Source organism: Nuphar pumila, chromosome 3, assembly GCF_984573655.1.
Source record: "Nuphar pumila chromosome 3, dmNupPumi1.hap1.1, whole genome shotgun sequence".
In the NCBI taxonomy this organism is placed as follows: domain Eukaryota; kingdom Viridiplantae; phylum Streptophyta; class Magnoliopsida; order Nymphaeales; family Nymphaeaceae; genus Nuphar; species Nuphar pumila.
Genome location: NC_143251.1, coordinates 77,670,809 through 77,696,401, shown reverse-complemented (window position 1 = coordinate 77,696,401; position 25,593 = coordinate 77,670,809). Strand labels below are relative to the sequence as shown.

The 25,593-nt window shown below is 37.7% G+C and overlaps 1 pseudogene; it reads right to left on the bottom strand.

Annotated features, from left to right (window-relative positions):
* Positions 1-695: 695 nt before the first annotated feature.
* LOC149843063 (chalcone isomerase-like protein 1) lies at positions 696-24,994 on the bottom strand (annotated as a pseudogene).
* Between the last annotated feature and the right edge of the window lie 599 nt (positions 24,995-25,593).

The following is a 25,593-nucleotide window of genomic DNA, read 5'->3' as shown; positions in this document are numbered from 1 at the left end:
CTGAAGGTCTGATTAATACATGGACCAATGTATAGTTTGTAAAATTTTATACCAGACCTGGGCCCGACCCGAATTCCGATTAAGACTTGCAATTTTTAATGTAAAAATCATAAAAAATATTGTTTTACCGGCTCTGGTTCATGTAGTTGTTATTGGGTCCAGGTATGGTTTCTCCTATAGTGGGTTCGATTAGATCCGGGTCCAGACCTGATACCATACCCGAAAACTGGGGTCAGGTCTGATTCCACCTGGATCCAAACCAAACCCGACACGTTGACACCCCTAATTCTACTGATCGCTTTCTTCTCAGAACATTAAGAATGGAAATCATAATTGCAGGACACTCTTAACACCTGAACTCTGATTGATTCCTCTATTTCACTTTTACTGCCAACGATCACCAATTTTTACATCGCCCATTTCGGCTCAATGGCTATGTTCATTAGGAAGCAAGTTTTATTTTAACTGGCCATGAAAGATTAGTGCTGCTGCTTTTTTGCACTAATATTTTTAAAACAACAAAAAAGCCTGACATAAGTAATATCCCTTAGGCCTTAGGTGCAACATATTTAACCAGAGTGTATCCATATTTGCTGCTACGGCACACCCAAATAGTTCTTTTTGCACTGCATTAGCTACAGATACATTACTTAAAGACTCACATAGAATATGGCACTCTTAGACAAGAGGGATTGCTAGGTGAGAAGAGAGAGGAGGGATACAAGAGACGCTCCAAATTTCTCCTTCGCTTCCTTATCGAGGGGTTCATCTCCTAAATACATGTCAACAGTGGCGTAGCTAGGATTCATGTGAGGGGGGGGGGGGGGGGGACAAACAGGGTGTAGCAAAAAAAAAAAAACTTGGTGTGACAGTCGGGGGTTCGGGGGCAGCGCCCCTGAAAAAATTATTTTTGAGATAAAATAAAAAATGGCTACAATTATTAATAAAAATCTATTTCATATGGACAAATCAAACTATTTGCTGCAGTCAGGGCTGGGCTAGGACTGGGCTTTTAAAAAAAATGTAACTGTTTCGGGCCTCTGCATGTCAAGGTATGCTCTGCAGATCCGCTCGCTCTGCAACTTGCCCACTTCCTCACTCTTCACAGCGCTCAGAACATTACGAGTTTATATATATAGAAATATCAGAAAATGATTTGTCTTACTACAACTGCAACTCCTCTTATACTAGTTGCTCACAACTATAGGGGTGTCCCTACCCCCAACCAAACCCTGTAGGGTCCGGGTATGGTGATAAGTAATAAGACCCAATTAAGACCTAGGTCCAGACCCGACGGTCCAATTAATACATGGACCCAAGTATAGTTTGTAAAATTTTATATCAGACCAGGACCCGACTTGAGTTTCGATTAAGACCCATAAATTTTCAATGTAAAAATGATAAAAAATATGATTTTACCCGGTATGGTCCGGATTTGGTTCATGTAGTTTTTATCAAGTCCAGGTATGGTTTTTCTTATAGTGAACCCGATTAGATTTCGGTAAGGACCTGATACCATACCCAAAAATCTGGATCCAAACCAACCCCGTTGACACCCCTGCTCAAAACACCTGGCTATGTGAATTGACTTAAAGGTGTTAAGTTAAAAGGACGTTGCCAGTTTGATATTCGGAGTGTGTCCTTTGCTGCAAGGTGAAAGCCAACAGGAAACTATCCCCAGTGGGCACCGAAACAAGGCTACCGTTAACATGGCACTAGGGATGCAAAAAGATCGAATCCAGATCAGCTAAATCAATGTTGTCAGTGTCCAGAAAATTCATACCATACTAACCTGAATAGGCTATTTTTTAATAAATAAAAAAAAATACCTAAAGTTATTTTTTAATATTATTTTAATAGTTTTAACACATGCCATTTATTGACATGAAATATTTTTTTAATTATTTTTTGGCCGATTCAGAACTATTCACTTGAGAACCGGTACCTGAATAGTTGGCCAAATGATTCAGGGCCGATACATCTAGCTAAATGGATAGAAAAGTCAGACCTGGATTGAATGAAACAGCCAAAAGTCACGAAACTTCCATAATGGATCCAGTCCATTTGCAACCCTACATGATGCTGACCTCTCATCCTGGAAACCTGGTTATCTCAATTGCAGAACCAACAGGTAACTTGATGCTGTGCTTGGCTCCTAGCCTCCTTCCATTACCCATGTGCAAAAAGAAATGGAGCAGTTAATCTCCAATAATAGATTTAAGGTCAACATGAATATCCACTAGAGCAAGAAAGATGAACATACTTTATTAGTAGTTCTTCATGCTTTTCACCACTTGGTTTCTTGATTGATGCACCAAGGCCTTCACCAAATTGGTTGCGTACCAGGGTCATTGTCAGCCCTCTGAACACGATTACGAGCCTCACCATCATCTCGATGTCGCTGTTTATGACCAAATCATACAGCTCTTGTCCTGGTTTCTCTGGTATCTTGAGGAATTTTGACTGTATTAGCTCCTTCATTTTCTCGTTATCAGCATATATTCCTGGATACACCATTTGAAGCTATGGCATCATTCCATCTTTAGCTCCTACCATTTGTGAAACGAAATGTTAATATAATGTTAGAATTGTATGAGATCCATCTTTAGCTCCTCAAATTTATCATCTCAAAACAAGTGGAATGTAGTAGCTGCTCGCACTTTTGGTTGAGTAGTGAAGGTTAGAGAAGGTCAAGAGCCCATTTTTAAATCAAACATTCTTAAGACCCAAAGAATCGGGCAGAAATTAAAAAGAGGGCGATCAGCTCCTTGATCCATGCGCGCCCGTCCCATGCTATGGAATCTAACCATATGATAGTTTTCATCTAAAAAATCCGAGAGGGTGGTGTATGTTCGCCCCTGATGATTCACTGAATCCCACGTTTGTGTTCGGGGCTTTGAATGAGCACCACGTATACAAGCACATGGGGCTCGTATTCCCGTGTATGTTGACATAACTTTGCATCAGACTCTGGTGTTGTTGCAAAGACTTAAGTACTCTTTCTTGCTATTCTTCTCATAAAGTGATGGTTTGAGAAAATGACAAAAATTCCCTTCATTAAAAAAAGAAAAAACAAACAGTTCAAAAAAAGGACAAACATGTCTTTCATCTAGAAAGTCGAGGATGATGTTGACTCTTCAAAGTCTTCTTCTTCTTTCTCCGTTCAAAAAAAGGACAAGCATGTCCTCCATCCAGAAAGTCGAGGATGATGTTGACTCTTCAAAGTCTTCTTCTTCTTTCTCCGTAAAACACTGTAAAACCCTCTCTCTCTCTCTAGAGAAGAAATCAAGGGAGGCAAAGAGTTCTCCCTGGAGAAGGCCATGAACATCAACCCTCTCACTCTCTCTCCCTTCTCTCTCTACTTCTGTGCACATCCAACAGACGATCCTACATTGCTCCATCGCCATCTTCTTCTTCTTTCTTCTCCGTAAAACACTGTAAAACCCTCTCTCTCTCTAGAGAAGAAATCAAGGGAGGCAAAGAGTTCTCCCTGGAAAAGGCCATGAACATCAACCCTCTTACTCTCTCTCCCTTCTCTCTACTTATGTGCACATCCAACAGGAGATCCTACATTGCTCCATCGCCATCTTCTTCTTCTTTCTTCTCCGTAAAACACTGTAAAACCCTCTCTCTCTCTCTAGAGAAGAAATCAAGGGAGGTAAAGAGTTTCCCCTGGAGAAGGCCATGAACATCAACCCTCTCACTCTCTCCCTTATCTATCTAGTTTTGTGCCTGATTTAGAGTTTTTGCCCTTACAGGAGGGGGGTCTGGGGGCTCCCCCCCGGTGCGGATCCCGCTGCGCGGTCAGCAGATGGGGGTCCAGGGGGGGCCACCCCTGGCGGGGGGGGCTCAGGGGGCAGCGCCTTCCGGACCATTTTTTTTTTGGGCCTTCCAACAACGATTTATAGTATTATCGGGCTTTCCTACAGCAATTTGTAGTATTTTCGGGTCTCCAACGAAGCGCTATAGTGATTTGCGGAAGACACTACAAATCGCAAATCCCTATAGCGATTTGTAGTGTCTGTTGTAAATCGCTATAGCGATTTGTAGTGTCTTCAGCATATCGCTATAGCGATTTGTAGTGTCTTCCTCACGACGATACCCTGTGCATTTTTTGACCACGACACCCAGGACCTGTGCCGGGGGAGCCCTCGGACCTCCATCCTGTAAGGGCGAAAACTCTAAATCAGGCTCCACAACGAATCAAGTTGAACGATGCTACCCACGCTGAGAGGAGCCCCCAAACCCTCCTCCTATAAAGACAAAAACTCTAAATCAAGCTCCACAATGAATCAAGTTGAACGATGCTATCCACGCTGGGAGGAGCCCCCAAACTCTCCTCCTATAAGGGCAAAAACTCTGAATCAGACTCCATAACTCATCAAGTTGAATGATGCTACCCACGCTGGGAGGAGCCCTCAAACCCCCCTTTCTGTAAGGGTAAAAACTCTAAATCAGACTCCACAACTCTTCAAGTTGAATGATGCTACCCACGTTGGGAGGAGCCCCCAGACCCCTCTCCTATAAGGGCAAAAAGTCTGAATCAGGCTCCACAATGAATCAAGTTGAATGATGCTACCCACGCTTGGAGGAGCCCCCAAACCCTCCTCCTGTAAGGGTAAAAACTCTGAATCAGGATCTACAACTCATTTAGTTGAATGATGCTACCCACGCTGGGAGGAGCCCCAAAACCCTCCTCCTGTAAGGGTAAAAACTCTGAATCAGGCTCCACAACAGTCAATGTGCAGGTCAGCCGGTGCTTAATGGAGCAATGTAAGATCTTCTGTTGGATGTGCATAGAAGCAGAAAGAGAAGGGAGAGGGAGAGAGTGAGAGGGTTGATGTTCATGGCCTCCTCGAGGGGAGATTTTTTTCTCAGATAATCCTGCAGTGCAGAGACTGTGTCTTAAATAATCATCTTTGGGGCACTTAAGTCTTTACAACCACTCCTTTTCAAGAATCGTCATTTTTTTTTGCACCAATGGAGGAGAGGGTACTTAAGTCTTTGCAAGCGCATCAAATTCCAATGCTAATTAATGCTGACAAACATGGGGATACGAGACGCACATGCTTACATACGTGGTGCTCTTTGGGACCCTCGAACATGAGATGTAGCTAACTGCCATGTTCTGGGGGGAGAACATATAACCTGCTTTGAAAAAACCCTCCCATAATAGTGTTAGATCAGCGCGCGAGCACGACCTACTCTCAATGGGATTCTAGCCTAAAACCTTTTGGTTTGAGAAGAGTTGTCCTTTGAATAACACAGTACGATGAACATTGTAAGCCATATTCTGGGCATGAGCAATTGTTGAATATCATAGGCTTCTATGTTAAAGTCCATTTGGAAGACCTGAGAGGTGGTGATTTATCATGTGGCAGATGTCAAGAGGGATGCAAACGGTTCGGGTCCTAAACAGCTAAAATACATTGGGGAGTCAGATCCGGTCTGATTCGGAACAGTCAGAATTTACAAAACCACCATCCTGGATCCGATCCATTTGCATCCCTAGATGTCTGGCTCAAGTTGGCTTATCTCAAACTTGTGATCTTAGCTGAAGGTAATTGATATGCAATTTGCTCTTAGTTGGGTAAGATTTTTGAGAACTCTATGAAGGCACTTTTCCTCAAGATCAGCAAATTAAAAAAGATGTCAAAGAACCTTAGGTAACATTTCTTTTTCTTTTACCAATGGGGCAGTTAGTAAATGTCACCTTGTGTTGGGACGTTGCAAGTTCGAACCCCATATGGTATGGTTGTATAACTGGTAGGGGTCTGCCTAACCCCATCTCAGCTTTCTCTGTTGAAAAAAGAAAAACACATTTCTTTTCTTTTATATTCTTTTCTATTCAGTTCTTTTTACCCAATAAAGCTGCATGCATGGATCAGCGTTGAGAATCCTTGGTTAAGATGTCATGTTTCTGATCTTTTGATCATTTAAACTCCAACCAGTCTCACTAATTGGGGATGGAAATGGGTCGGATCCAAGATGGGTTTTTGTAATTTTTTGGCTGGTTCGGATCTGATTCAGATCTCCCTTTATAATTCAGTCAGTTTGCAGGCTCTTTTCCTCCACAGAGAAACTTGAAGAAATAAAATGAAATAGTATTTACCCAAATGAATGGAGTGATATATATGTGAATAACTGGATATATGCATATCTGCACTTACCAAATGCATAAATCTTTAGACCAAGGCCGAGCACCTCCTCCTTCCTTAGACCAACAGCATCCAAGCGCTTCCCATCTTCAAGACTCAAGGGGAAGGCAACCCCTGTCATGGGTTCAACAAGCTCTGCCTTCTTTTCCTCTTCCTCTTGTTCAAACTATTTTCCTTCTGCTCCTCCACCTTGTGAACCTCTACAAGTGTAGCCATGGCCTTCAATGGAGAAATCATACACAAGAATGAGCTTAGCGAGTGCAGGGATGTCCTTGTTAAGTAAGTTGGTTGAGTTGACGTGTGGCCAACTGCTACTGACCCATGTGGGTCATTAACACGTCTTCCGGTTATTTCCATCCATATTATTGACCGGAATTTATTTGGCCTTGAGTGGTTTTGGTAAAATTCCTATCAAAACTAAGCTAAAATATTCAAGAAAAAACTTTGTTTCTTATGCATTATAATTTGAGTAAATAAATGTTTTTTTTATTGGGATATAAATCTATACTTTTTGCAGATTTAATTTTGCGGTAAGTTGGTGGGATTGTATGAGAGTCGGACCTCCTGCCTGTAAAATGGGAGTTTGGAGTGGTAGCCACGAGACAATTTTTTTATGGTAGTTTTGTAATTTTACTTAGACTCTTTGTTATTTTCAACTAGACCAGTAGTAGACTTTAAAATTCATAAATTTTTCCTATTTAAAGAGGGCATGCTTCTCTATATTGTGTGTATCTCAATTAGGGATGGCAGTGGACCGGGGGGAAAGCGGGGCCCTGCCTCGCCCCGTTTGGACCGGGGATGAAGGGTATGAAATGAGGATGGAGGCGGGGACGAAGGTTAAAATCCATCTCCGTTCAGGAATCTTTAAATAATATTTTTATATTATTTATATTTGCTTAAGTGTTATGTTTTTTAAATCGAATGCACAGAGCCAGCCACTGCGCTATGTGTATTCCTGAGTCTTTTGAGAAAAAACAGAATCTTTAAATTATTGTTAGATTTTCTCTGATCATCTATATTTTCCTCCGAACGAGATTTTTGACATTGGTGAGTCCAACTTATGAACCATCTCCAAATAAAAAATGGGAGTGCAGGCAGAGCCGTACCTGTGTTTTATGGGGCCTGAGGCCGAGGGAAAAAATGGGCCCCTATTAATAGTAGGAGTTCGGGGGCAGCGCCTCCGAATTTTTTTTAAAGAATCAAAATAACAATAAAATTTGCATTCGCATTAAACAAATATAATAATCCAAATATTTATATTATATTAAATAAAAATATATAAAATATTTATATAAACTACCTAAACAATACTCGTCTGATTGTTTTGGAGGCAAAAATAGTTATCAAATCAGTTTAATCAAGTTGTTCAACATTAATTAACAGAGATTAACTAATACAAATATTTATATTATTTTTAGATTTAACTAGCAATAACATCAATTAACAAAAATTAACTAACAAAAATTAACTGCTAATAGAAATTAGAAATCAGAAATTATAGTGAAACAAGAAAGTCAAGAGAATATGACACAACCTGATAGTATCATCATTCAAATAATGATAAGATTTATATTTTTACTAAACAAATATGATATTCTAAATACTTGTATTATATCAAATAACAATGTCTAAAATATTTATATAAACTACTTAAACACTACTCGTCTAGCCGTTTTAGATCCAAAAATATTCAGCAAATCAATATAATCAAGTTGTTCAACCATTTCTTTCTCAATTGACAACATAGCCAATCCATTCAATCTGTCCTGAGACATAGTTGATCTAAGATTAACAGACAAAGAACATTCTCCCCATTTCCTAAAGAAGTTGTGCCAAAAAGCTTTCAGATTTGGTAGAACAGGTTAACCATTTAAAACAGTCTTGATGACAAACTATGTTTATAAGATTCAAGAATCAAAACAGTGTTGGTCACAAACTTGAATATCCAAAGAACAACATTACTATGTGCACATGACAAGTATTATGACCTTTGACAAAAAAAAATCACTTTCAAAAAGAAAAAGGCACACCAAGCTAATATTAAAGGAATATTTTTCATATCCAGTAACAATTTTCTAAACTTTCCTTCAAAAAAATCCTCAAAAAAACAAAGAACTTACAATTAGTGCCTATTCATCTAAACAAAAATAGCATCCTATGTAGTTGTGTGAAAATCCAATGTACTCACTGTTTGTCACCAGCAAAGGATGATGGAAAACAAACACTCTTTTGGGTCCATATGCAATTTGTGAAGATGAAAATGGCCTCAACACCTCTTACCACAACAGATTTTTGAACCTCATCTATCTCACATCGAAAACAATAGTTTTTGGATGAGCTTGTATCTGCCTCTCAAAAAACTTTTAGGTGCCTGCAATGAAAATTGAAAACCATGATTTCAGGACACGAAAATTGAAAACCTGAAGGAACTGACATGCTCATTCAGCAAGAAGTTTTTTTTTTTTTTTTGCTTTTGCCTATTGGGCATGATAATAACAGCCATAGTTAGATGCACAGACCTCAGTAACCCAATTGAGATAGACCTCCTGCAGATGACAATACAGAAACTGAATATTCACCTCCCTCTACTTATCTGCCTCAATCAAATGTGCCAGAATTTTCTTTGGAGCTTTTTGAATTAGATTGAAGAAGAAAAGAGGCTAGCACAAGAGAATTAGATTGAAGACGAAGAAAGGCCAGCGTAGGGGTTTTAGATTGAGGAAAATGAGAGGGCGTATGGGTTTTAGATTGAAGAAGATGAGGGGGTGCATGGGTTTTTAATGTTTAATCGGATATGGGTCGAGTAAAGGATCCGAGTATGATCCTTTACCCGAACCTTTTCTAAACAAATGGAGAGATCAGGCCTTAAAAATGGGCCCCTAAATTTTTTTTGGGCCCAGGGGCCCTGAGGCCCAAGCCTCATTGGCCTCTTTACAGGTCCGGCTCTGAGTGCAGGTAAGGGTGAGCATCGGGTTGGGTGGGTAATTTGGTACCCAACCCAAGATGAGCCCCAGTTTGGGCTGCCCTGTGCAGCCTGAGCCGGTATGAGTTGGACCCAACCCCACTTGACTAGGAAACAGGCCGGTCTGAGGTAGGTCATAAAAGACCTCAATGGAGCCCAGCCTGTTTACTAGTCAAATATAAAAGGCCTGACCTGATCACTGACAAGACCCAGACCCAGTCCAAACCCAATAAGAATCAGTTTGAGCTTTAACAGGCTTTTGGGTAGGGATGTAAATGGGTCGGATTTGGGTAAGATTTAGCCATTACCAGTCTGACCTAATCAGATTCGGATTCATAATCAGATGGGATCAGACAAAACTGAATTTGGGTCTGACTAGCTTAAAATCCAATATTTACACGTAATCATATTCAGATTTTGCCATACTCGAACTCGAATGCAAAACTCAATACTGAATTCGGATCTGAATTTGGCTATTGAATCCGACTAATCGGATTGGGCCCTAACGGGCCTTAGATCAGGACAGCCCTATGCTCACTTATGTAATATTCTTAGACGCAAGGGGTGTGGCGTAGTCAATGGCAGATCCAGGGGGCCGACGAGGGGCTCGAGCTCCTCCTAAAGTTTTGAAAATTTTCAACCGAAGTGAGAAATTTTTTAATATAGCATAGATGTATCATTTTTTTTTATGATTGAGGGTATTGATTTAGATTATTTTTTTTTAGATTACATGAACATTTAATTTGGGTTTTAAGGTTTTTGTGCTACTTTTTTTTCAATTAGCAAAAAGCACCCCTCCTAAAGTTTTAAAAAATTTAAATAGAAGTGGGAAAATTTTCAATTAGCATAGATCTATGATTTTTTTTATGATTGGGGTATTGATTTAGATTTTTTTTTCAGATTTCATGAACATTTAATTAGGGTATTAAGGTTTTATGTGCTATTTTTCTTTTCAATTAGCATTAAGCATGACTATATTAATGATTGTTTTATAATAATGATTTTTTTTAAACATATTGTTAGTATAATTTATTAATAATTATTTTTTAAAAATTTTACTATGCATTTTGTGCCCACCCTAGTTTAGATTCTTGGCTCTATCACTGGGCGTTGTGGGATAGGGCCTAGACCGTTTGTTGGGTAGTCTAGGATCAAATTCCATGAGCATCACCCGCTGTGGAAGTTAAAGCTTGGAAACTCCTTGGGGTCGAGAGGTTAGCCCTCGAAGTTTTATGCTTACATGGACAGAGACCATAGTAGGGTAGGCTGAGCTAGTGCGGCTAGGTCGCTGCGCTAGGAGCGGTTTCTCCAAGTAAAAAAAATTAACTGGTTCTTAGCATGTTTTGTGGGGATCAGTATTGGAATGAGAGGCGGAGCCATCAGGGTGGGGACGTGCCCACCCTAACTCAAAATTTCCTAGTAAGAGGGGGGGGGGGGCAGTGCCCACCTTGACCCATTTTGGTAGGTAGTTGGTGCCCACCCTAACTCTATGTAAGGTCGGATGAGGGTGGGCACCCTAGACCCGACCCATGTCTTCCACCTCCACATCCTCGACCCCAAGTCCCAACCCATCTTTCTCTCTCTCTACATGGTTTTGAAACCCGGTGACTCGTCACTCAGCTCATCCTTGAGTAACTCATTACTCGACCGAATCATGTTAACATTATGAAGGAAAAATATGTATATAGTATCAATATTTTATAGTATTTTACTAATATATTATATGTAATATGCATTATATGATATTTTTATAATATATCTAATGTATAATTTTATTAATACATGTATAACCATATTTTTATATATAATATACATAATATTTATATTATATTTCATATAATATATGTAATTATATGTAAAATATATTATATATGTATATATATGCATGACTCGCCCATGACTTGGCTGACTCTCCCATGACTCAGTCAAGTCAGCCCATGAGTAGACCAAGTTTTGAAAAAACCAGGTTCAACTAGTTTTTTGACCTAATGACTGCCAGGCTGAGTCAACCATCACCGGGTTGACCCGATGAGTTTTTAAACTCTCTCTCTCTCTCTCTCTCTCTCTCTCTCTCTCTCTCTCTCTCTCTCTCTCTCTCTCTCTCTCTCTCTCTCGCGCGCGCGCGCGCGCGCGCGCGTGCGCGCACTCTCATCTCTCTGACATTGGATGTCTACCATTCTGGTGGTCCATCCGTTGTTCGACAACATCATCAGATTGCACACAACCCTCTCTCTCTCTCTCTCGTTGGATGTCTACCATTCTGGTGACAAAAACAATGCAAATCGGGTAAATACCCGTGGTGAGTAAGTGATGCAAGCGCATCACATGTTATTTAATTTATTGGATGTAACACTTTATTGTTCACACACTCACTTAGTTGTTGATATCTAAGGTTGCTTTATTGGAGTTCGGAGATCATGTTGAGCATGATTTTAATGTATGAGAATAGAAGTGTTCTTATTTTTGGAGTACTGATTCCATGTTAGGCATGGTAGTAGTTAGTGGAATATTGGAGTGTGTTTGCTGCAGGTACATGTTTGACATTTGTTTGATATGAATCATTTCGATGTATTGCAATGTTTGATGTAATTGTATCCATGCTTGCATGTAGTTACTTTCAATTTGATTATGGCTTCCATGTAAAATTGTATAATGAAAGCATGCTTCAAATGAATGTATTGTGTCATTAATAGTTTGCACGTGAAAATATTAAGTTATCAATGCATGCATCATAATTCTTGTTATTGTATGACATCATATATTGCATGATAAATTTGATATTTTCTTCATCATAGCATTCTGATGATTCTCTTTTAACTGGTTAGGTTATTATTCGTAACATCATACGATAAAATGACTGCAAACAGTGAATGGATTTACCGTAGGATAGTGGACAATGAGTTATCGCATGAATATATGGATGATGTTGAAAGTTTTATTGAATTTACAATGGCAAGTGTCAGTACAGTGGATCCCACAGGTCAGATTAGGTGTCCCTGCAAAATTTGAAAGAATAATCAATTTGTAGAACCTCATGGTGTTAGACATCACCTATACAGGAAGGGTTTTGTGAGTGATTATCAGAATTGGATGTTTCATGGAGAAGAATTTAGAAACAATTTTGATGCACGAGTGAATGTGGTGCACGATAATCCATATATGGATTTGATATTCGATGCCGCGGGAACAGAACTGGGTTCTGCTATTAGTTCTAGTGATGTAAGAACTGTAGTAGATGAAGAATCACCAAACGATGCAGCTAGTAGATTTTATGATTTACTTAGAGATGCTGATGATCCACTTTGGAACGGTTGTGAGAGTCATACTATCTTGTCTGCAGTTCTTCAACTAATGAATTTGAAGTCCGAGTATAATTTGAGTTAATCATGTTTTGACCGTTTGTGCATGATTGTGAAGAGTATGTTGCCCAAAGATGAGAAATTGCCACAAAATTTCTATCGTGTGAAAGTTATGGTCAATGCTCTAGGTATGGGGTATAAAAAGATTGATGCTTGTCCAAATCACTGCATGTTGTATTTCAAGGATCAGGAAAACAACATATAATGCCCGTCATGTGGGCATCCTCGGTTCAAGCCAAAGACAAGAGGCAATGGTAGCACGAGATCAAAGGAAGTTTCATACAAGTCGCTCCGCTACTTTCCTATCACTCCTAGATTGCAACGATTGTATATGTCTTCAAGGACAGCTAAACACATGAGATGACATGCAAATAAAGTTCGACACGATGAAAACAAGATGACACATTTTATTGACGCTGAAGCTTTGAAACACTTTGATCGTACTCATCAGAACTTCGTAATGGAAGTGCGAAATGTTAGACTCGGTCTATGTACAGATGGATTTAATCCATTTGGGAGTAGATCAACTCTATACTCATGTTGGCCAGTATTTGTAACTCCATACAACCTTCCACCAAGCTTGTGTATGAAACATCCAAATCTTTTCTTGTCTCTGTTGATCCCTGGTCCGACCTCACTTGGCCAAAATCTTGATGTATATTTAAAGTCATTGATTGATGAACTAAAAGTATTGTGGGATGACGGTGTTACCACGTATGATGCCCACCAAAAACAAAATTTTAATATGAAGGTCGTTGTTCTATGGACAATCAGTGACCCCTACATATGGTATGTTATCTGGTTGGAGCACACATGGGAGGTTGGCATGTCCGTACTGCATGGAGGATTCCAAAGCTTTTAGATTGACTCATGGAAGGAAGCCTTGCTGGTTTGAGTGTCATCGGCGATTTCTACCCAGCGACCATCCGTTCCGACGACAAAGGAATGCGTTTAAAGCAGGCACAACTGAAATGGAAGGTTTATTCACAAGATTGTCTGGCATATAGATTCTAAGAAGATTGCGATACTTTCCAGATGTATTAACAGATGCCCGCAGTCCAACACCCTTTCATGGATTTGGGAAGGATCACAATTGAACAAAGAAATCTATTTTTTGGGAACTACCATATTGGTCGACCCTATTGATACGACATAATTTGGATGTGATGCATGTGGAGAAAAATGTGTTTGATAATGTGTTCAATACAGTAATGAATGTTAAAAGGAAAACGAAGGATAATCTGAAGGCCCGTATGGATTTAAAAGTAATATGTAAAAGACCAGAATTGGAACTCAAAGAGTATAATGGCAAAGTACTGAAACCTAAGGCAAAGTACGTGCTTGGACCTAATCAAATAAAGCATGTATGTCAATGGTTGAGACAATTGAGATTTCCAGATGGATATGTCTCTAACATTGCTCGGGCTATGAAGATTGACGATGGACAGTTATATGGGTTGAAGAGCCATGATTGACATATCATTATGCAACGATTGATACCCCTAGCATTCCATGATATGTTAGACAAACCTATATGGGGGGTATTGTTTGAGTTGAGTGGATTTTTTAGAACATTGTGTGCATCGGAAGTCATAGTATCTGATGTAAATAATCTTGAGGACTCTGTCATCACCACTGTTTGTCTGCTAGAAAATATTTTTCCGCCATCATTTTTCGATGTTATGGAACATTTGATTATACATTTGCCATATAAACTAAGGGTTGGTGGCCCTGTGCAATATCGATGGATGTACCCATTTGAAAGGTATATGTTTTTTTATATTTGTCTCTTTAATGACAAATATTTCAAATTTGAAATGTATATTTTTGACAAATGCATGTTTGACCTCAAAAAAAAGGTTCGTAATAAAGCAAGAGTAAAAGGCTCTATTTGTGAGGCATACACTTTAGAAGAGATTTCAAATTTCTCATCTATGTACTTTTAACCTCACATTCCAACACGTTACACATGCCCGCCTTGTAACGATGATGGAGAACAAGTAACTGTAGCTGACAAGCTGTCGATATTTCAACCACTTGGGCATGCATTTGGTAGATGTCGATCAAGGCTCTTGACAGATCGAGAGCAAGACGCAGCACACATCTATATTCTTTTTAATTGCTCAATGATCGACCCATACATCGAGTAAGTATATGTAGACGCAACACAATTATAAATCCTTTTATGTTCTATACGTGCATACATGGTTCGATAATATAAGTATTTGTGGTTTGCAGACGATTTGATCTGGAGTTGCGAAGAGAAGTTTCACATCTCACTGATGCAAAAGTACAAAAAGAACGTGAAACTAAGTTTGTGAAGTGGTTGAAACAGTTGGTAAGGATGCTAACATAAATTTTGTACTTGTAAACAACACTAAGTTACTTAATTGGTCGTGATCACAATCATTGTTTAGGTCTGTGCGTAGGTCTGCCATGGTGATGTTAAAGATCAAGGAATATATCAAGGAATATGTGATTTAGAAAATGGCCCGACCAAAGTTGTGCAATGCTACAACGGGTACATCATAAATGGTTATCGATTCCATACAAAAGATTATGGTATAAACAAATCAACGATGAATAGTGGCGTGTGTCAAGGGTAGCAGCTACGGTGAAAATTTACATGATTACTACGGTGTTATAGAGGAAATAATGGAGTTGACTTACTTAGGCATAAATAATAGGGTAACTTTATTCAAGTGTCATTGGTTTGATCCAACTGCAACAAGACTCGACAAAGCCTCAGGCATTGTGGAGGTGAATCATAAATCAAGGTTTGGAACATATGAACCATTCATATTAGCCTCACAAGCTCAACAGGTTTATTATACTTCATATCCGAGTATAAAAAAGTTAGATAGAAATGAATGGTCGGCAGTTTGCAAGGTGAAGTCCAAATTATACCCTGAGTATGATCAATTACAGGAAGACAAGTTAGCTGAAGACAGTGATTACTATCAATCAGATGATATCTATGACTTCTCATATGGTCACGATGTTGTGCATGATATGCACGTCATATCTCAATTGGCCGATGAAACATTCATAGAAGAATGTGATCCAAATGATATACCAAGTGGATGGGTAAACAATGAAGAAGAAGAAGAATATGAAAGTCAAACAAGTGACGAGGAAGAATTCTCAAGCTAGTGAGAAAAATCTTATAATACAAACGTCTATTTGAATGCATTGCAATATTTGATGTGAGTGATTTGAATTATTTGAATGTATTGTAATACTTGATGTGAATGATTTGAATTATTTGAATGTATTGTAATACTTGATACAAATGATTTGAATGCATTGCAATACTTGATGTGAATGTATTGTAATACTTGATGTGAATGAATGGGTTGTATTGCAATACTTGATGTGAATTATTTGAATGTATTGTAATACTTGATGCAAATGATTTGAATGCATTGCAATACTTGATGTGAATGATTTGAATGCATTGCAATACTTGATGTGAATGACTTGAATGTATTGTAATACTTGATGTGAGTGACTTGAATGTATTGTAATACTTGATGTGAATGACTTGAATGTATTGTAATACTTGATGCGAATGAATGAGTTGTATTATACTTGATGTGAATGATTTGAATTATTTGAATGTATTGTAATAGTTGTTGCGAATCATTTGAATGTATTGCAATACTTAATGCGAATGATTTGAATGTATTGTAATACTTGATGCGAATTATTTGAATATATTGTATGACATTTGTTATTTGTTAGAATATGGTTCGTAGAGGTTACAGTGGTCGTTCATCCAGTAGTAGCCAGGCCCAGCCTTCATCTTCACGGGCTCTTGTGATAGGTATATCATTTAACTAATTGGATGCTTGATTAGTTGAAATGCGCATTCTGAGAATTTCTAACATATTTTTTTATAGATGATGTTTCGCCTGTACACGACCTACCTACATCAGTTGATCACACAAGTCAGGAGCCAACACAGGATACAGGGTCTTCTCTGTCTGTCACAAGAAGACTCGTTCGAATAATGTATATCGATAATCGACCGTAAGTATTTCATTTTCAATTATTGCATATCTTATAAATATTTTATATTGATATTTACTGTGCACCAATTCATATACAGCACGAGGTTTGAGCCACAAGAAGTAGTACGCGAGATTAGGAATTCACTTCTTCAACATCTATCAGGACCAGTCGCTCAATGGAAAGAGTATCCAAAAGAGGTGATAGACAGATTGTGGTTCTTATTCACGGTATATAGTTGTTTGTCATAGTTAATGTGTTTCATATTTATTTTTTTTTTATAATCATGTTTACTAACTTTTTAAAAATATATATAGGCTTTGAATCGCTTCACGACTACGGTGGAGGAACATGATACAAGGAAGGTGTGGCAGAGGATGACTGTCAATCGATTTGCAGACATGTTGCACAATATGAAGACTGCAGCAAAAAAAGCATCTGGCAGAATAGATGATCCACTACAGTGGAAGAGCCATGACCCTATTACTATCAGGAGAGATTATTGGGAGGGAATGTGCGACAAGTGGGCGGGGGATGCATTTCGAAATCACTCTGCAAAGGCTGCACAAAATCGAGCGAAAATGCTCGAAGCCCATCTACACACAGGTGGATCTAAGACTTTTGAGAGCCACCTAAAGAAATTGGTAACTCGTCAATATATAATATCAATTTTATAAGTATTGTTGCAAACTTGTTAACTAAATCTTTTATCATTTAACTTCGTAGGAAGCAGAAAAAGGAGGCATTGTACCATATAAGGATGTGTTTGTTGAAACACATAAACGGAAGACCACGGGTGACTTCATATTAAAGAAGGAGAGAACGACAACGGTATGTATTTATTCTATTAATAATCATTGCAATATGCAAGTTATCATAATGTTATCATTAATTATTAATGCATACTGTAAAGATTATTTTGTATGAGGCATATGAGCAATAGATGGTAGAGCAATATGGCGATGACGCTACTCAGCATCCATCATTTGATCCTGCAGCATGGGTGACTGCAGCAGGTGAACCCAAAAAGGGTCGTGTGTTCGAGTTTGAGAGTAATATGAACACTTCACATGTTATTGCTTCTTCTAGTTACGGCTCACAGACTTCTTCCGTCGACATAAGCTCCAAGCAGCATCCTATTCTTTCCGGTGATGATGTACGCCAGATCGTTAAGGACACAATGCGTGACTACTTCCATGAAACTGTCGCCGACGTTTTCCGAGCTGAGTTCAACAGTTTTTTGCTGAACAGGAGAACTTCGATTGCAGGTCCCTCTCAGGTATGAAAGTTTCATGCAATATATTGCATGTCGTTAGATTTCATGTAACTTTGATTGCCTTAACATATTCAGTTTTTTTGACTGCCTTAGAACACATATGAGCATGCTATAATTACATATTTAGTTTTTTGACTGTCGTAGAACACATATGAGCATGCTAGAATCACATATACAACTTTTTGTCTGCCTTAGAGCACATATGAGCAAGGTAGAATCACATATAGAGTTTTTCTGACTGCCTTAGAGCACATATGAGCATGTTATAATCACATATTCAGTTTTTTGACTGCCTTAGAACACATATGAGTATGATCGAATCACATATATAGCTTTTTGCCTGCCTTAGAGCATACATGAGCATAGTAGAATCACATATAGAGTTTTTTGCCTGCCTTAGAGCACATATGAGCATGCTATAATCACATATAAAGTTTTTTTCCTGCCTTAGAGCACATATAAGCATGATAGAATCACATATAAAATTTTTTTGACTGCCTTAGAACACATATGAGCATGCTATAATCACATATTCAGTTTTTTGACTGCCTTAGAACACATATGAGCATGCTATAATCACATATTTGGTTTTTTGACTGTCTTAAAACACATATGAGCATGCTAGAATCACATATAGAGTTTTTTTACTGCCTTAGAACACATATCATTCATGATAGAATCACATATAAAGTTTTTTGCTTTGCCTGCCTTAGAGCACATATGAGCATGATAGATTCACATATAAAGTTTTTTTGACTGCCTTAGAACACATATGAGCATGCTATAATCAAATATTTAGTTTTTTTACTGCCTTAGAACACATATGAGCATGATTGAATCACGTATATAGCTTTTTGCCTGCCTTAGAGCACATATGAGCATGGTAGAATCACATAGAGTTTTTCTGGCTGCCTTAGAACACATATGAGCATGATATAATCACATATAGAGTTTTTTTACTGTCTTAGAACACATATCATTCATGATAGAATCACATATAGAGTTTTTTGCCTGCCTTAGAGCACATATAAGCATGATAGAATCACATATAGAGTTTTTTTACTGCCTTAGAACACATATGAGCACATGATAGAATCACATATAGTGTATAATTTATTTCAATATATTTTGTTTATCAATACTGACTGTTCTTTTCTTGTGTAGGTTGCTGGCGATAATCAACGTAGCGGAGCTGAAGGGACAGATCAAGGCAATGAACAAGAAGACGCACAAAATCTTGGCGATGATTAGATTAATGTGTTGAATTTGTTCTATTTTTTTTGTTTCGAAAATGTAATTGTTGAATTGTAAATTATTAAACTTGTGAATTTTAAAGTGGAACGATTAATTGTTTTAGTTTCCTTTTATATGTACTTTTATGTGTACTTTGTTTTTTATTTACAGGAAATATAAATTGTACAGAAAATATAAATTGTAGCGTTCTCGATATTTAATTTTCAAATTTTTTTTTTTTATTTTTTTTCTTGTTTGTGACGGATTAGCGACGGATATATCCGTCGCTATACATATAATTTAGCGATGGCTGTAAATCCGTGGCCAAGCCGAGGTCGTCGTTTAGTACCGACAGATTTGCGACGGAATCTGTCGTTCGTTATTCCGTCGCAATTAGCGACGGAACTGGCGACAGATTTATGCCATCGCCAGTTAGCGTCAAAAAATTTGCGACGTAAGATATCTGTCACTACTTCGTCGTTAAGCCGGTTAGCGATGGAATAGCGACAGAATAAGGTCGTCGCTAATCCACTGCTTTGTTGTAGTGTAATTTTAGGGTTTTATTCTTTTTCAATTAGCATAATGTATTGTTAGTGTTTAGGTTTTTGATGTAATTTTTATTAGAAATGTTATGAATGTTTAGTTAGCTTTTTAACATTTTTTGTGTTTTTCTTTCAATTAGCATTAGTAATGAAGAATGAATGCTTCATTTTAGTTAAGATATTAGGGATTTTTTTCAATTAGCTTAAATCTATGAGTTTTTTAGACTTTGGGTGTTGATTTGTGTTTTTTTCAAATGACATGAATACATATGTAATTAGGATTTTTTGTGTTATTTTCTTTTCAATATATTAAGCATGATTCTATTAATAAATGCTTAGTTTTGATTATTAAATTTTTAAACCTTTGATTTTTCTTAGAATTTAAGTTTTTATTTTGGTTTGTCAAATGACATAAATATTTAACTTAGACATTTGCTTTTTTTAATTAATTAACATATTTATGAATGATGTTAAGATTTAGGATTTTGTTTTGGTGTTTATAGAATGACATAAATGGTTAATATATATATATTGGAGTTTTGTTTTTTGTTTTAATTAACATATTTGTGAATGATGTTTTTTAGGATTTAGGGTTTTGATGTGGTGTTTATAGAATGACATAACTGTTTAGTTTATGGTTCCACGTTTTTTTCTGTTTTTTAATTACCATCAAGCATGAATTGATGAATATTGTGGAATTTTATTTTGGTTAGAATATTAAAGTGTTTTTATTAATTAATATAAACACATAATTTTTTATGTTTGTTGTATTTAGGGGTTTTTTATGTTTTTTTTTTTAATTATCATTAGGCATGAATCCATGAATATTGCATGATTTTATTTTGGTTAGAATATTAAGAGCTTTTTTATCAATTAATACAACTGTATAATTGTGATGTTTGTAGAAATTAGGGTTTTGATTTAATTTTTTTTAGAATAACATAAATGTTTAATAATGGTTTTAAGATTTTTTTTTATGTTTTTTAATATACTATTATTAAGCAAGGATCAGTAAATATTGTGTGATTTGGTTTTGATTAGAACGTTAGGTTTTTTTATCAATTAACATAAATGCATAATCTATGTAAGAATTATGATTTTGATTTTATTTTTTTAGAATAACATAAATGTTTAGTTGTGGTTTTAGAATACCAAAAGACATAGTGATGCACCTGCCTTTCCAATTCTGTGGGGTCAGAGTCAGTTTTTTAACCAAGTGAAGGTTGGATAGGTCCCACTATGAGTTATATGACTTAATCGGTTAAACCTCCCTAGCATCTTTTCAATAATAGACTTGTACATTTCTCGCTCAAAAAAAATAATAGACTTGTACATGTGGTGGAATACAGGACAGTGATCCAAAATTAAACAGGTTTTAATACAAATGAAACACGTGTACCTTTTCTTTTGATATACAAGATGAGGGATAACCCTGCAGGATTCAAATAGAAGATCCCTGAGTCATGATAGTGTGACCTAATCATTCAGCTATCATATTTGAACACATGAAATGAGCATATTATAGATAGATGATAAACTAGAAAACAAAAACAGTAAGAATCAGAGTAAACTTGGGAACTTGTTCTTAGGAAAACCCATCATGAATTAGGTTTTTAAAACTAAACTCAAGTGATTGGACTCTTGAAAGGTTAAAAGCCGGACTTGTGTGTAAAGGGTTTTCTTGAAACATTATCTAATGTAATAAAGCCAGCTACGATAAGAATAGTTTTATCTATTTCCCTTATGCATAATTGGGATATCCATCAATTAGACGTGAAAAATGTGTTCCTGCATGACCATCGTAAAAAATTGTCTTTGTAGAGGAACTAGGAGGTTTTTCAAATGTTTGTTGCCTGAAATATGTTTTGTATGGACTTTATCAGCCCCCACGGCCTGGTATGACCAGTTAGGCACATTTCTGTTGTCCATGCGTTTTTTTTCAAAGTGTTTCGGATCCTTCATTGTTCATATGTAAGTCGGCTAGTGGTATTATCATCTTACTTTTGTCTGTAGATGATATTATTCTGACGGAGCAATCCTAAGTTTCTGAACACATTTATTAACAGAGTCAGTTCAGAGATAGAGAAAAGATTTAGGGCAACTTTATTATTTCTTGGGAATTGAGGTTCATAAAATTCCTGTGAGACTACTTTTAAATCAGAAATGGCTTATGAATTACTTGATTGACCTCAAATGAACAACTGCAAGCCTATTTCAACCACAATGGTGTCAAATCCAAGGGTTTCTAAAGAAGAAAAATTGTCATTCCATGATCCCATGTTATATCGAAGTCGTATAGGACTCCAATACCTTACAATTACAAGACGTAATATCTCATATAATGTAAATCATCTTTGTCAATCTATGAGTGCGTGTGTTCGTGGTACTATAGATTTTGAGATACTGTTAATATCTATCTCCACTTTGGATTTATGTCTTTTAAGATGTGGATTGGGTTGGATGCCCACTTGCTAGAAGATCCACTACTGTTTTCTACACTTTTTTGGGGAGTAATTGCACATCCTGGAATGACAAAAAGCAATCCACAGTAGCCCGATCCAGCTCCCAAGCTAAATATAGAGTTATGGCTTCTGCCACAGCTGAATTAACATGGCTCTCATTTATTTCAAGGGATTTTTGAGTGTATTTGAATCGACCACCCACTCTATTCTGAGACAACATTATTGCCTTATATATTTCTATCAAGCTGGTTTTCCATTCAAGTATGAAACATGTGGAGACAGATTATCACTTCATCAGGGAGAAAGTGGTGTTGAGATCTCTGGTGACTATATGTTTCCTTGTCAAAACAAGTCGAAGATATATTTACTAAGGCCTTACCGCGCATGTCTTTTCAAGAACACTAAGTCATACTTGGACTTTGGAAAAATACCATGTCCAGTTTGAAGGGGGTTGTTAACATAATGGACTTTGGTCCTCAGGCAATGTTGTTAGTTTCGGTATCGGTCCTGAATCGTTTGGCCAATGACTCAAGTGAATCAGACAATACCGATATTTTGTGCCAATAAGAATGTGACACATGTTAAAACCATTAAAATAGTATTAAAAATTTAATTTAAAGTATTTTTATATTTATTTAAAAATAACTGATTCAGGTTAGTATCGTATCAATTTTCTGCCTATACCCATTGGGTATCGGTCGATACAATGGGTATCGGTCGATACAGGCCAATTCAAGCCGACAATATTGCCTGAGACTGATCCAAGATCCTGCAGTCATAAGAAGGATAAGGGAGATCAAGTTGGCACTAAAATCAGTTTTAGCTCTACAAGGAAAGAGGAGTATGCTGGCAAATCTAATGTGATAGGATCCTCCTTCTAGCTAGTAAGGAGATCATGGTGATTTGGGAATGTGGTATTCTCATATTGTAAAGTAGTTTATTTATAGTGGAAACTCACTTTACACCCTGTGAGTGAGAATCTGAATCGTAGATGCAAGTGGTGTACATCATTTTTCCTATTATTGTGATTTGTTTAGAGCGAGTAGTTAAAAAGTGATAGCTGTCCAAAACATTTGATTTTTTTTTTAAGTTTTGGCATGAGACTAAGGAGTGGACGTTTCGGGGAACTTTGAATTGATTGATAAAGGTGCTGCATTTGTGGCATAACAGTTTAAATTAGGTCAACCGTGAAGGTGAGTCCATTGAAGTAAATAGGGGAGGTCTACCCCGCTACGTGTAACCATAATTGCAACCATTAAAAGCGAACATATATTTTTAGGTCAAATAAGGTGATATGCCAAAACAAAAAAATTTTGTCTTCTGAAATCAGAGTGGGTACCAGTTCAGAGTGACGCCTGACAGTAATCCGTTGTAGACACTCCAATTTTGACAAATGATAATCCTATGAATTTTGTCCAAATAATTATTTTCTTAAAGAATAGATATTTTAAGTTTAAAATGACAGGATCTATTTCAAGGGAATTTTTAGCCTAAAAAATTATATTTTCAAGCCTTGCATTCAAAAGAAGAATTAAAGTAGGATTCATAAGGTTTTGAACAAACTAAAAATCGCATCAAACGGGCACCCAAACCAAAAGTTATGGCCAAAACAATTTTTTATGTCAAAATAGGTTTGATCTAAATCTATATCCGACCTGAATTGTTCTTTGGGTTCGTTCGGATCTAGATCCAATTGTCATTTGAATATTTGGGTCTCTTCCATACTAAATTGTCATTCAAATCTTTGGATCTAATTCATATCCAATTATTATTTGAATCTTTGGACCCGATACAAATCCAATTGTCATCTAGATTGTTTGACTTGATCCAAAATTCAATGAAATGTGATCCATGCCCACATTCAATGAATATACTCTCTTAGAATTACTCTCATCCTGATTCATTTGACTTAGCTAGTTTTGGGTTGCTTAGGTTCTAATCAAGCTAGCCAAAACCAATAAGATGTTTGTTGTTGTGCAGTAATCGGATCTGAATAGTCAAGTCCAAACTCAATAGAATTAGATCCAGAATCCAATAAAATCTATAAATAGGGACCCCTCACCCTAGTTCATCATCTAGAACCAAAGTAGAGGAACCATGTAGTACTAACATCACATCTTAGCCTAGGTGCCCATACTTTGTTCAGCCTACTTGGCCTAATTAACCAATTCTTGGTCCATAGCCCTAGCCTACTGGGTCCACCTTGATGCACACCTAACTACGGGCACGCAGCCGGCATGAGTGCGTGCATCAACAACCACCTGAGTGAGCATGAAGCCCGCACACATGCATGTCGTCCAGCTTGTGTGCAAGAAGCACATGTGCGCCACATGTGTGTCGGCCAACAGTGAAGAGATTCAAGATGGGCGCAGTCTCAGGCTCATGCAAATGGTTGTGTCCCATAAGTTTTGAAGTGTGGGCCGCCCATTCCTAGAGAGCGCACCTACTTGTAAGCACTACAAATAGTGCTCTCTAGTTGTAAAAATGAAGATTGTAAAATATGAAGTGAAAATTATCTTTTCTCTCTAGATTATAATCTAGTTTAGTTCTTAGATTAAGTTTATTTAGGATAATTCACTTTAGCTAGTTAAGTCTAAATCTTCAAGAGCCTTAATTGAAGAAGTGAATCGATCCTCCAGACTTTGGGTGTCGCATCTCTTACAGTCCTATCTCTTGTGGATCATGGACGAATTCAACCGAGCACACAATTGATCTTCGCCTCAATGCATCTAAGAGCTTAATGCTCTTGATCATCTATTCTGAGCGATCAGATGAGTGCAATCACACTTGATCGATCTTCTTTTGCTCTTAATCACCTTAACTACCGCATGCATGGAATTTCTGTGCAAATTTGAGGTGACTCACATCATCGAAACAGCATAGCAACTTTCTGCGCTTGATCACCTGATTGTGCACCCCTGCACTAAATGGACCATAGTTGAGCGCGTCTGATCGAAGCGCCTCTGCTCGAATAGCGCACCGTCTCAACATTCTTATGCATCTGTGTCTATGCACTACTGATAGTGCACCCCTGTGTGCGCCGCTCTCGCTCCTAGAGCCTATGTGTGCATAACACTGCTATGCACGCCTGCGTGTGCCGCACTGCAGGATCTCGTGCCTGTGTGCCCCAGACCGAAGAGCATTTGTATTTTGCGCCTACGTGCACAAGCCATTTACAGTCATAACAAGATGCATCTGTAATCGTTGGGCTGACATTTGATATTTTGTGCCTAAACACGCTTGTAAGAAGGCTCCGCGGCATATGATCTTGAGAAGCGCTCGTCAAGGAGGCGCAACAAGTGGTATCAGAGCAAGCATGCTTCTGAAGGCCACTCCAAAGAAGGATAGAGCCTTGGAACAATTGCAACAAAGATTTGAAGAGAACTTGGAAGGCGCTTTAGTTCATGTTAGTTCGCTTGAAGAAAAGGTGACTGCGGTTGATGGACAGATGAGCGACATTAAGACACAGCTAATGAAAGTGCAACGACAGTTCAGTTGGCACAGTTGCTGAGTGAGCTGAAGGCCAGCGACAAGCGGCTGATGTAGTAACCAGTTTTAGACATCTTTGCACAGGGTGCATAGATCGGAGT